We start from the raw sequence: 13,619 nt of genomic DNA, 5'->3' as shown, positions 1-13,619 counted from the left end.
CAGAAGGGAAACAAAAACTAAAAGAAGTGCTGACTTATTGAAAATGGTTGTAATTATATTATTATGCTGTATTTTGCTTACAGCTTTTCTGGTACTTTGGTTACATTTTTTTTAACTTGAAATATGAGGAAAATATAGTGTATTCACTGGTACTAGAGAAAGATCTGGATAAAACCTAATTTGCAACTCAGAGTTCTAGGTTGATCAGATATTAATCCAGAGAAAAATCACCAAGGGTTCTCACTGTTATGTAAGTAAATTTTATGTTACGCTGTTATGTAGGCAACCTTTATTTAATATAGCAGAAAATAAAATAAGTATTAAATAAAATTGTTTGATTATGTCTTAAAACAGCAATAGGAAAATTATTTTCACCATGACACTTCAATGACACTGAGGGATCTGAAGGGAAAAGAAAAGAAGGTTCTGTCATATCAGAATTACCACTTCTGTGCTGAATCATGGAGCCAGTACTAGGAAAAAAAAAAGTCCAATTATCAAGTTTCAATTGATATTGTACGTAGGTGCTGGTAATTAATCTGCAATTGACTAAAGAAATAAGCAAATCAAAAACAAACAAAACAAAAAAAAAAGAATAGGTTTGCAAGGTTTGCAGTTTGTTTATTTGTTGTCCTGTTTGTTCTGATTCAGAATTACATACACTCAATTCCCTAGCAAAAGGAAATATACTGATTTTCAAAGAAGTTTGGTAGTGAGTGGAAGTGGAAATGGGATCAGCCCTGATAGGACAACTGACCATCTTCTGCAGAGGGATATGTCCTGAGATAACCTTGAACTGCTGTAACAGGCATGAGGTGAGTAAATATGGCTGGGATAAAATGATGTCCTAGTCACAAATTAAAATAAGAGAAACCAAAGAGTAGCAGAGTAACACCTGGAAAAATAGCAGGCAGAGAGGACTCCAGGTGTCCCTTCCTCTATAGGCAGCAGCAAAGTCAAGGCAAAGTGGAGAGCAGCTGTTTCATCAACTTGCGTTAACTATTGCAACTGTCTGATCCAAGTGCACCACTCCATGGAAATGTTATTTTTTGTTTCAAAATAAAGAACAACCTATTCTCTATGTGAGTACTCCAAGGACATCTTGTACCATACTATTTTCATTTCAACAGCCACGATCAAAAAAGAAGCTGTGGGACTGGATCTGTGCTTATACAGCCCCAGGTAAAGCTCAAAGCATGGCTCAGTTCATGGCAAACTCATCTAAAGATGTTCTGCAGTAAATGGATGGAATACTGTAATGCCATTATGTATGTGCCATTATGTAACCTTAGAGCAATGGATCAATTCCTCCTTTTGTTGAAATTCCCACCATCATCATTACTACAAGTACTTTGAAGACAACAGAACTCTACAAATTGCTTTCTACGCATTAAGCAACAAGACTATGAATAAAATAAAAAAGCTTTGAAAAAATCCCTAAACCATGTGGAGTTACTTTGTCTGCATTGTTAGTAATTTTTGAATTTGTTGTCCTTGTTCTCATGAATAAGAAATCCATGTAGTCTTTACTGGTTCTTACAGAGCACTTGGAACAAAATACAAGTCTAATGTCTGCAGGAAGCTGTCTCAAATTTATATACCTCATGCCTATGTTACTAGAAGTTCTTTAATGAATGATTTCAAAATAAGCCTGTAGATAGACTCATAGATGGATTAAATGCAGTAGTACCAGAGACAAATATTGTATTGCAGCTACAGAGACAGTAAATGAACTGGCAAAAATATATGCATTGTATTTCACTGTTTATATATCACTTTGAAAAGGATACAAATAGAATTTTCAGTACAAAACATTCCCAAATATTCAAATTCCTGCTAGTCATCACTTTGACTATTTTAAGTGAGAGTATACTAGCAAAGGCTAGTCTTTTCATTTACTCAGAGCTATGTTCTTTACAGACTGAAACTTTTAAGCATTTGAGGTTTCTCACTAAAATTGGCTAAAATTTACATTCTTACTTTGAGACAGAGATAAGCTGTTTTTATGAAGCTATTAAATACAACTTTTGGAGTTTTTAATATGTGAGATGTTGTTCAGACACATAAAAGGAGGGCACTAGTGGATATATATCTTGTCTATGGTAATGATGAGATGAATTCAAGTTATCTACAGTGTGGGCAATCTAGATTGGGATTTTTTTTTTGGATTTCCACACATATTTTTCAGATACTATTTCAAAATCCCTGTTGAATTCCCAGAGACATTAAAAATTGAGATGCCAATGACAAGCACAGTCATCAGCTTTTATGTATATTAATCATCTAAGCATGATTAGAAGCCTCTTTCATGCTTGCAGTATCATAGAAGAAATTAGAGATGTTAACATGCATTTCAGTGGACATATATACATCTTTGCTGTAAATATTTCAAGTAATATGACACAGTATTAAATTTTAATTGAAGTTTCTAGGAGTTCTGTAGCTTTGACATGGTTTGTTCACTTATTCTAGGATGATACAAGTTCTGTTGGCACCTAATTACAAGTAACCACAGACTAGACCAACCTTAGAGATCTGCAATTTAGATTATACCCTGTAGTAAGAGATTTTGGATGTGAGGGAGAAAGGATGAAACCAAGCAAAACTTTATTAAAAGTGTCAGAAAGTTTAGGGAAAGACCGGGATTGGAATTGATGCAGTTTTTCTGTATTTCTCGCAACAGGACATGCCATTTCTAGAAGGAATTAAATGATTCCACATTATACAACAAGGAGTCAAGTGATAGCATGGAGATCATATGGGATTAGAAGATCTTTGATATTAAATTGTTACTGAACAGCTAGAGAGCAAAATATTCTGCTGTTTATTGTAGCATCAACTAGAGATGCCACAGTACTGCGAGTCTCTATTACAGAATTCCTATCACAGTGAAGCAGACTTGCTCTGGACGTGCCCCTTTCTGATTCAGAAATAAGGTAAAAAATGGCTGAACTGCATGGATTAACTCCTATACAGATAGGCCTGAATTCATAAGGTGATATGTTACCTATTTACAATTGATTTAGAATCTTAAAAGGCACAGAGATCTCTTTTACAAAAGTAAAGCATATCAATTTTTAGATCTGTCATGTCAATGTCTTTCATAACTGTTATTCTGCTTTTCTGAAAAGCAGATTTTTTAAAATATTTTTCCCATGACTAAAAAAAACTTGGTTTAAGACAGAGCCAGGAGCAAAAAATAGTGGGAAAGTTTTTCTTTTGCTCCAACTACTATTAGGAGATACTCTTAACAATAGGATAGAACTTTTGTTTGGAGATTTGCAGTCTAATCCCAAGGAGACACGGATTTCAGAATAACCTTAACAGCTGTGGGCTCAGCTGACAGTTGGATGTAGACCCATTTTTAGTTATGTATTACAGTTATGTTTACTGAATTTCAGAGTAAATTATATAACTTAGTTAACTGCTAAAATGTCAGTAAAATGCTGACAGCAGTTTAGGAATGCCCTTTTTCCTGGATGTGCATGTTTACCATTGGCAGTGACAAGTAAAACACCAGTGACATAAATTTGCTGATTATAGAAAAAAAAGTTTTGATTCAGTAATACATTTCCAAAGGTCAATGAAAATCTTCACTTTTAAAATCCCTTCAATCCTTATTGACACTTCTTGGTGCTGCTGTATTGTACTACATGCTTAAACTGTCTGTCTATAGAAATATATCTTGTGTTTTGATAGCTCAAGGAAAACTTAGCATCTGACATTTGGGAGTCCATCTCTAGTCCCATATCCCCCCCGATATCCCTATCTCATGCCGATATGGTATAAAAGATAAATTGAAATAAAGGCAGTGTTAGTGGTACTAGTCTTTAAAACCAGTTTGGATGCTGCTTTCTAATCTGACAAGAGAAAAAAACCAAGAGCTTCGAGAATCTGGTAAAATTCACACAATTTTATCTCATAGAGAAATTCTGCCTTCAGATACATACTGGCTGATGTTATATTTGTTGATGTCAATGGAACTGCACTTATTTATTAAAGCTTCCCCTTCAGCTGTTTAAAAGGTTATAAGGTCAGAATATTTCCCTTAATCTTTAAACTGGTCTCCCTGCCATGTACAATCCACTGAGACTCTTCTACAAGTTTCTTCTTCTAGTCAGTGTCAGGAGTAACTTCCCCCCGTCTTTCCATTGTAAAATATAATCAACTGAAAACTGTATAGTAACCCTATATAGATTGTTATCAGGATGAATGATTTCATTTCTAAATACACCACACTGTGAAGATGGGAATACTTAAGCTGTTAGTTAAGTTCTGGTTTCTATAATTTAAATATGAGGAAGATCTTGTCAGAAAAGTCTCTTTATGAAGATTTACTTGTTCAACTGCTTCAAAAAAGTTTTATATGTGTAAATCTTCCAGGAGTACTAAAAAGAGGATTTTATCTCTAACATTTGGAGAGGACATAGAAGGATGGAAAGAATAAGTTTTAATGAGATTTCCTTGTGGGATGTAGTTATGATTCTGGTATTTATTAACGGGCATTTATTTGAATATGAAAAGCAATATGAATAAGAGTGAGGTGTTTGAATATATATCCTTTGCTCCACATGCTGTCATTCAAAGTTGTTGTCAGTTATATAGAGGTTGAAGGGTCCTTTTCATTTTTGTATGAGGGTTTGTTGTTTTGGTTTTTTTCTCTTTGTTCTGGTGGTTTTCTTCCTGGCAGGAGGAAGCAGAAAGGTTAACACATCAGGAAATAAAGTAGAGAGAAATTATTTTCAAGTTTCCTAGAATATGTATGTGTGCAAGACATGACTGAATAGCTGTGATGCTAAGCATTTTTCATCTGTTGGTTTAAGTGTTTAAATTACTTTTTCAGTTATTTGATTTTATCCCTACCAGACTTTGTCTTAAGAAAATTCAGGTTGTAGGAGGGAAAGAAGCATTGTATTATTCTGGAAACTGACTATCTCAGAGCATCCAGAATAGGAGATATAGCAAGAAATCCTCTGCTGTCAGAGGTGTCGACTATTCTAAATTCTCATTAGTCTTATATTTCCTGACTAACTAATGTCTAACTGACACAGGTAATTTCATTATGATAGGTATCAAATCAGTGAACTGACTGGGTTTACTTCAGTGTATCCCAGGTCCACTACAGGTATTATGTGTAAGCACAGTGCTCTGCAAATTTTCAATTGCCTATCTAAGTCTTGATTTATTTTGTCTTTTATAAAGATTATGGCATCTTTTTAACAGAATTCTGACATGTCCATCTCCTCATGATTAACCTATATATTCTAAACAATGAAGGCTGATGTTGATTAAAGTTAGTTACAGTGAGTTATTGTTAGGTACAATAAGTGGATGTGTAATCAAGTATATCCAAACTAAGTAATCCCTTATTTTAAAAGGAACTACAACCTAACTTGCTAGGCAAAAAGGCTGTAGAGGGCAGTGTTATACCCTCACCAAAAAAGGTCTTTCACTCCAGATGTTAGGCTATCTGATTATCAGATGCCTTACACCAACAGAATAATGACTCTGTTGAAGGCAAGGAAATTACATCAGTGTATAGGCCCAGTATTTCCAAATCACTGCATAAACTTGACAGATAGAAAATCAATAGCACACAATTCAATCATACCATTAAGCTGCTTGACAGAACGTATATATGAACAATTGATGAACCAAGTATTAAATGAAAGGGTTTGGCACTATATGACTAAGTGTATAATTGATAATTATTGATTGCCATATGAAAACATTAAAGTGCATTCAATACTCTGGGGAGAATGTTTCAAGAGGTGACATACAGCACAAGTGAAGAGAAAGGAAGGCTCTAAATATAATAGAATAATGTGTTTAGGAGAAGTTTTCTCTAAGTCCTTTGATTGTCTCCTTTTGTTGTTTGTGTGTGATTTTAGCTTATTTTTTTTGTTATTTCCAGGAATGGAAAAAAACCCAAAACCGAAATCAAAACCAAAACCAACCTTCTGCTAGTGTAAACAGATGTAGAAATGCAAATTTCTACTAACTTATTTCTGGTAAGATATTCATCAAATGTTTTCAATCAAATGAAAGGAATTATTGTATTGCTCCTGCACAAGGAGCAGAATTAGCCTGGGAAGCTGTTGTCCTTGTCTTGCTCCCATCCTGTGTCTGTGTGAGCAGAGGTGAGGTGCACTGGAGAAGCGAGGGGTAAAGCCAAAAAGGAAGTGGTAGAGGGATAGAAGATTTCTTTTACTCATGTAATTTCCTTACTTTGCATTTCCATGTGGTGTGTGCACAGCTATGCTGGCATGGGAGAAAGGGCAATGTTTGAGTGGGAGAAAGGCTGTGGGCAGTAGCTGACTAACTGTCCATGCCACTGAGGGTGAAATCACATGTTTTTGGAGCCTAAAGTTCTGCTTCTGTGCACAGACAGAATTTCACTGCTTTTCTTAAGTCTTGACTCCTAAAGGCCAAGACTATATATGCACTCAGACAGCACTAAATGATTTTCCCTAATGTTTCCAGCATGGGATCAGAGAGAACTGACTTAGTACGGGATGACTTTATTTTTTCCAACAATGTACTGTGTTTGGAGTTTCCCCTTTTTCCCCAAATATCTCTGCAGGCAGCAGGCTGATGTGAAAGTTCTGCATGGATGCCCTCAAAGCTACTCAGCTCCCATTTTTGACAAAAATTATTTTCCTATATCAGTGTGGCAAAGAATTCAGGGCTGTACAGCCACTCATCTTTTAAAAGGTTGATCAGCTCTGGTGCAGTGTTGTGCTGCAATGCCAGGAATACCAGCACCTCACTCCAATTGTCCCGTCCACAGATGGGAATTGAGCACTTCTGCAGAGAAGGGATACAAGGAGATGTGAGCAAAGGCTTGGCCACCACAGGCAGGTCCCACATGACAGCAGCAATGATGTTTGGTTTCCAGGACAAATGTTGTGTCATGAGTCTAAAAAAAAATTAAACTTCAGTAACGGATGAATAAGACTAATAATAATTAGGTTAGTGTGGCTATGCAGTTCCCTGGGTATTAATATTTCTTCAGTTCTCAAAACACACCAAAGATAAAAGTTAGCTTTAAGGGAAATGGAATGTTTTTAAATCTGTAGAGTAAAAATTTTATTTCAAGAAAAGTTCTTTTCCTGTAGCCATAAAATTGAAAAATCCATACGTATCGTTAATATAATGCTTCATCTGTGTTTCAATCTATTCCAACATTTTCACAAGAATCAGGACTAATGAATCCTTTCTTCTTTAGACATAATTCATGATAGTGAACAAAAGGCAATTTTAAAGTTTTGTTTACCTATTGTGACACTTGAGTATCTATGCAATGAGAAAGAAACATGTGTTTATAAATTAAACATCGCTTTTTACCTCCGTGGCATTAACTGACTAATTTAATTGAATGTTGTTTCTAGAGACTAAATTCAGAAAATGAACTTCATTAGATGGTACTATAAAAATATTTTACTTATTTGGAGAGAAATGAAGATTTAAGCATCTATTAGATGTTCTCTGTACTATGTATTATGGTTGTAGAAGATAAATCTCTTCTGTACAAGCCAGCTGATGAAAATAGTTCCACTTTCACTATTTGCAACAAAAATGGAGATGACCAGACATGTTCATTTTCCTTGGGATACTGAAATATGGCTTTCATTATTGCTGCTGGGCTTTTCCTTATCCTAGCTGCAAATTCAGTCAAATGTTGAAAGTGTGCCCTCCAACCATTTGAGATGCAGTCCCAACTGCAACTTTACTATGCTTATCAGAGGGAAATCCAGAGAACATTAAAAATGAAAAATTCTTCCCAAGTTCCTCAGCATATCTAATTTTAAATTTCAGGCATGAAATAAGAATTAAAGGATGTCATAGCACAAGTCACAGTACAACACTAAAATAATCTATGTGAGGATGCTCCATTTGCTAAACAAGCTGTTTCTCATTGATAAACTTTGAGACAGTCTGTTCCACTTTGGCACGCACAAGAAAAAATACACCTAAAAGTTTTGAGTTACAATAAAGTAGTCATGTAAAAGGTTATACTGCTCATCAGGAAACAAATGTAGGATTTTTGCTTTATGAGTGGCTGCTGGTTATTTGGTTTAATTAGTAACAATACGAACGACAATGGAACTTCCTAAGATTAATGAAAGCTAGCTCTGAATAAAACACCTTATAATTTGGTTTGTGTCTGAAAGACTTCCATCTGAAGTTGGCACTTACCATTGTGCAGAGCTGTATTGAACACTAAAATCAGTGATGCTCAATATCAGTATGGTGTATCAATAATAATACAGGTGTCGCCCTTATCAGAGCACTTTTGATATTAAGGATTAATTCTTTACAGTGATTATCTGTCCTCTATAAGCCTATTGAGTTTCCATTTGCCTTTTTTCACCTTGGAGAAATTAGGAAGTTTCTGCTTTATAGACAGTCTTACTTGATCCAATAATCTACTCTTTGCCATTACCATCATTTTATAATAATCATAGCAGATTATAATCAACCATTTCTTATAATGAGGAGATAAGCAGGTTGTGCACAACTATGTGTGGTAGAAACATGTCCACTGTAATTTTCACATGGAGCAGTGCTACTCTTCAAGGATTAGAAATATTTCTATTTTTCCACTGCATTGGTTATCTTGGCTTTTCATGGCTACATTAGCGAAGAGTTGATTTAAAGAAATTTTGCACTTCTGGTTTGCTTTCCAGCAGCACATCATAAAGCAGTTTTCAAAGATAGTCATAATGAGTGTTTTAGAGATTGAGAAACTGAGTCCAGGCAACTGATTTATTCAAAATTATGCAGTGAGGGATAGAACCCAGGTTTCCTGGCTCACAGCTCATTGCTCAAAGCACTCTGTAATGCTAAGTTACTTTAGAGGATACCTTTAGATGGCAGAAAGTAACCAGAGTAGAATAGCATCTCCTCCTGCTATTCATGTGCAATGTGTGCAGTCAACCTCTCCATTTTCTCATTCCCCAGGGGGTCCATCATCTCTCACCTCCTGTTTGGCAGACCCTACACTAAGCAATGCTGCACAGGGTTAAGAGAAAAGGAAGAAAGAACGAGAGAGAAGGGATGGCAGCTGTGCTGCAAAAGGGAACCATAGCAGTCCTTTTTAGTCTACAAAGAGTTTAGCATTCACACTTTACATTTTAGAAGAAACTTTTATCATATCTATCACAGAGACACCACAGGCAAGGAAACCAAGCAAAAAATAATAATTAAAAACTCTTCCTCTCCAGGATATGGCTGAGCTTGTTTTTAATTCTAGTTTATTTTTCCTGTAAATATTATTTTAATTTTTATAATGTTTATAATGTATGAATTCAATCCATGATTCCTCTTCCCCAAGTTCAGCCTCACTTACACCTTGAATAAACTCACTTGTATCCAACATTTACGATTTGCCACTTAGCAGCTGTATGAATAATGGCAATGATTGCTGAAAAAGAAATTATTTTACTGAGGAATGTTGAAAGGCTAGGCTTCTAGGGGGAAACATGGGAAAGATGTAAATGCAGGTCTCAACTTTTATTCACCATATCCTTTTACAGACCCTGAGCAATTTTTATGAGAGATTTTTATGCCTTTATGTTCTCATATATCAGTCAAAGGCAGAGCAGACTAAGAGGGTGCAAGCAGAAATTTGATGTGAGCTTTTTAATGGGAGTAGCTTTAAAAGATTATACTGTAAATTCACTTTCTACCTAAAATCATGAAGATCTTTGTAAAAATAAGTGTTAAATGATATGGCTTCTTCACCTCACACTTTAGGTTGCTATGTAGAGTGCATTTCAGAGATGTAGAGACCTTTTTCCTTCTCACTTTTTAAAAATTATTTTTCTTGTAATTTTTACACTGTTCACCCAACAAAATATATTCAAATAATAATTTGAGGAAGTTGACAAAGGCAGTTCATAAGAAACAGAAAGCAGCATTATTGAATCAAGCTTGGATTAACTGCATTGACAAACACAGACCAGAGTGAAATTATTTTCCTATTACATTTTGATTAGTTTGTGGTTGTCTTCAATTTGTAATTTACCTTTTAAGAGAGTCTGGATTGCTCTGTGGGAGCCTCCCTGACAATATGTGTCTCGGCATGGTCAGTGGAGTATTGAGGTTCCAGTATTGATTGCGGTTGGTGAAATCATTAAGATGGGGTCCAAATTTGGAAGACTTTGAAACAGGAAAGAAACTCATGCTGGATCTCTGGAGTAAGACACTAGGACTGGTGTAGGAAACACCTGCAGAAGGACAGCTTTATATGGTAGAATTTGTTCCAAATTCTTTATTAAGTGTATAGTGCTAGCATACTCCTCCCACTATATGAGGTATTTAATTTTATGATATGAAAATTGTCAATCAAAGAGAAGTTGGCTACTTCCAAAATTTTCAAAGAGGGTGTTGCCTTTTTATATTCTGGACATGACTGGGGAAAAATACCCAAACAAACAAGAAAAAAATCTTAAACTTCTTTATAATCTACTTTCAATGATATCCTAAGATGTTTCTTTCCATTGCAATTGCAGAATTTGTTCCATCTCTCAATGCAATGTAGTATTTATATATAATTAATGAGACTTTAATCTTGTTAAGCCACTGAGCTTGAAATAAAAGTATTTTGTTTCTAGATTTATGGCATATATTTATTTTTTATTTACAATTTACTAGAGTAGGAAATTTAACCTAGTCTCCCTTCTCTGTCTGAGTGTTCCCTCCTCTGCTGAAGGACTTGTCATTCTTCTGCTGGTTACATTTCTTCCTGAGTGAATGAAAAAAAATAGTCCCTCAAATGAGAAACTCGTTCAATAGCAAGCACTGAAAACCTCCCACATATTTTCTCCTGCTCCTGAACACATTTCCAATGCCCTCAGACAGGACTGAGCTTAGTTTCCTTACATTAAAATAATTAATTTATCACAAGTTTGTCGGACGAATAATGTCTCCTGCATCATTAAAATGTGACTGGATTTACTAAAGCTATAAATAGGCAAGTGTCTGTACTTACATGATGCTCATGAGCTAAAATAATTTCTGGCTCAGATATTCCCCTGATTTCCAAAAAGATAACAGAAGAACACACATGTATACACTGCCCTTTTCAAAAGCCTCAGTCTAACCCTTCTCCTTAGAGCTTTTTATCCCTGATCCATGGAACTGTGAAAGAAAACAAGAGGTATACAAAAAGCAATGATGAATATTTATTATCATCTTACGAACTATAATTCAGGAGTCTTCAATTGCTTCCAATTTAAAAAAAAGGCCACTCCCTCCCCCCGCCAAATAAAAAAAAGGCACTTGAAGAGATAACAATAAGCTATTTTTGACCTAGGTGGAGCCAAAGAAATTTTAGACAAAAGAAAAAATTTTAAATCAGGGAAATAATTGAATGACCTCTGCCTGAAAAACTATGCCATAAATTATCTTTACACTCTGTGGAAACATTCTCCTTTGCCTTTAGAGTAAATCAGACAATTTTCAGGCCAAACCAATTTTCTAAATCATAATTAGACAAGAGGCTAAAATAGGTCTTTGTAATGGAAGTGGGTTATAAATTTAACATGATATCCATAATTCATCCCTGAAGAAAGGTCGTTTACATTCTGAAAGCTTGGATAATATAACTTAAAGAGCTGGCCTGCTAAACGGTGTAACAGTCTATCTTGCTTAGTTTACTTTAGAATTTTGATTCATACTGTGCTCAGTTCTTTTCCCAGTGGGAAAGCTAGATTCTTAAACCTCTTTCTCACACTTATTAAAATAATTCCCTCCTCACCAGGACATCAGCCTTGGGCATGCCCAGCTCTTTTGCTAATAATTTTGTCTTTTTCAACCCTTAGATGAGTTCTGAATTATAATTGACTAGCAAATAGCTTAATTTTTGTATATATATACACACAAATGCTTAAAATACTATTCTAACAGACGAAGAAAATATCAGCTGCCATTAAATAGAGAATTAGGCATTTAGCATACACACAAGAGTTGGAAATACGTTTGAGTGACTATGACAAATATGTCAGTAGACAAGTATATGTTTGAAGAAACCTTTATCTTTTAAAAAAATGAGTTGCAAAATATATATTTCACATAGAAAAATTAGAAATTCTGGAATTTCACTAAGCAGCCAACTGAATTTTCAGATTTTTTTCATTATCATGTCAACCTCCTGCCAATTTACATTAAAATGAATTCATTAAAATCAGATTTTTTTTCATTGTAAGAAAAGTAAGAGTAGTCTTTCATTAGTAAGAAAGAGAAGAAAGGAACATTCTCCATAAACTGATAACAGCTATATTTTCCAAGAATTTTTAGAGAGAATATTGACTTTAATTGTGCTACAGCTTCTATCACAGTACAGAAAAATCTATAATGTTTTTATTTTCATAGCATTACTTCCACTGCTTCAAGTACTGATCAGAAGTTTCTCCAATGCAAATCAGAGATCGTTATCATGGAATAAATCTGACAAACTGTTGCTCAAGGCCACAGTAGTTAATTTGTAAAACTAAACAACACAGGTACCCAAATAGGAAAGCCAGAGTCTCTTTTACACTAGATTCTAAATCTGTCATTTAGCTAAATGACACAGTAGTCCTCAACAGAGGAAATCATCACTCTCTGTAACACCACTGTACCAGCAAGCAGCCTGCATCCTGGGTGATATTTCACATTGGAAACATTTGGCCAAAACCACCAACCACTTGCCCAGCTCTTACAAAAAATTTGCTAAGTCCATTCCCTTTTTGACCTCATTTTCAGAAACTGTGTTTCACCATTTTGGCCTTTTTCTAGGCCACAAGCAAGAGTGGCCCCATGCCAGCACTGTTTGTCTCACTCAGGGCTGTTTTGAGAATGTTGAATCAACATCTAATTGAGCAGACAAGCTGTCTCTATTTGCCCCTACATATCCATTTGTGGTTTTTCGTCCTCCCGCAGAAAGACTTTCTCATAATATGCCTTTGATTAGATTGCAAGCTCTTAAAGTCAGGTATTGGCTTTCTACTAACTGTGTGTACAGATCAACTTTAATAAGGCCCTGAAACTTGTTTGGCCTTTGGTCAATACTGTGATAGTAACAGATGACAAATTTATCCAGTTCCTGGCTTTCAATACTCTGTTTTTCTCTACAACACACTGAATGCTGCCCCTGCTGTAGCATCTCTTTTTTCTGCTGTAATTGCCTTCCCTTGCATACAACCTAGTGAATAATATATGCTCACATTAGAGTGTTTGGCCCTGTGGGAGGACGTTCCAGTCACCTCAGTGGTTTTTTCAAACATGCTACTGTATGTGACACTATGAGATAAAGTAAGCAAACAACCAGACTGCAGTTTGAATGGTGCCACAGCTCAGATCTACAAATGCACAAACAGAATAAAGAACCTTTCTGGTCAGCACCACATATTTGATAATTGGAGTAGTATCTTGCAATTAATTTTCTTCTTGTGATTTAAGGGATTTGCAGAACAATGAAATGAGGATTATTAATGTTCTCTGAACATTTTACACATTAGGAAAGTGAGGCCCTCTGAGGTAAAATGCCTCATACAAGGTCACACTAGAAAACAGTAGAACAAGAAACACAACTTGTTTTTTGTATTGGTATCTACAATTAACCCCATACTAAC

The sequence above is a fragment of the Ammospiza caudacuta genome, chromosome 7 (assembly GCF_027887145.1).
Source record: "Ammospiza caudacuta isolate bAmmCau1 chromosome 7, bAmmCau1.pri, whole genome shotgun sequence".
In the NCBI taxonomy this organism is placed as follows: domain Eukaryota; kingdom Metazoa; phylum Chordata; class Aves; order Passeriformes; family Passerellidae; genus Ammospiza; species Ammospiza caudacuta.
Note: the sequence above shows the minus strand (reverse complement) of the source record.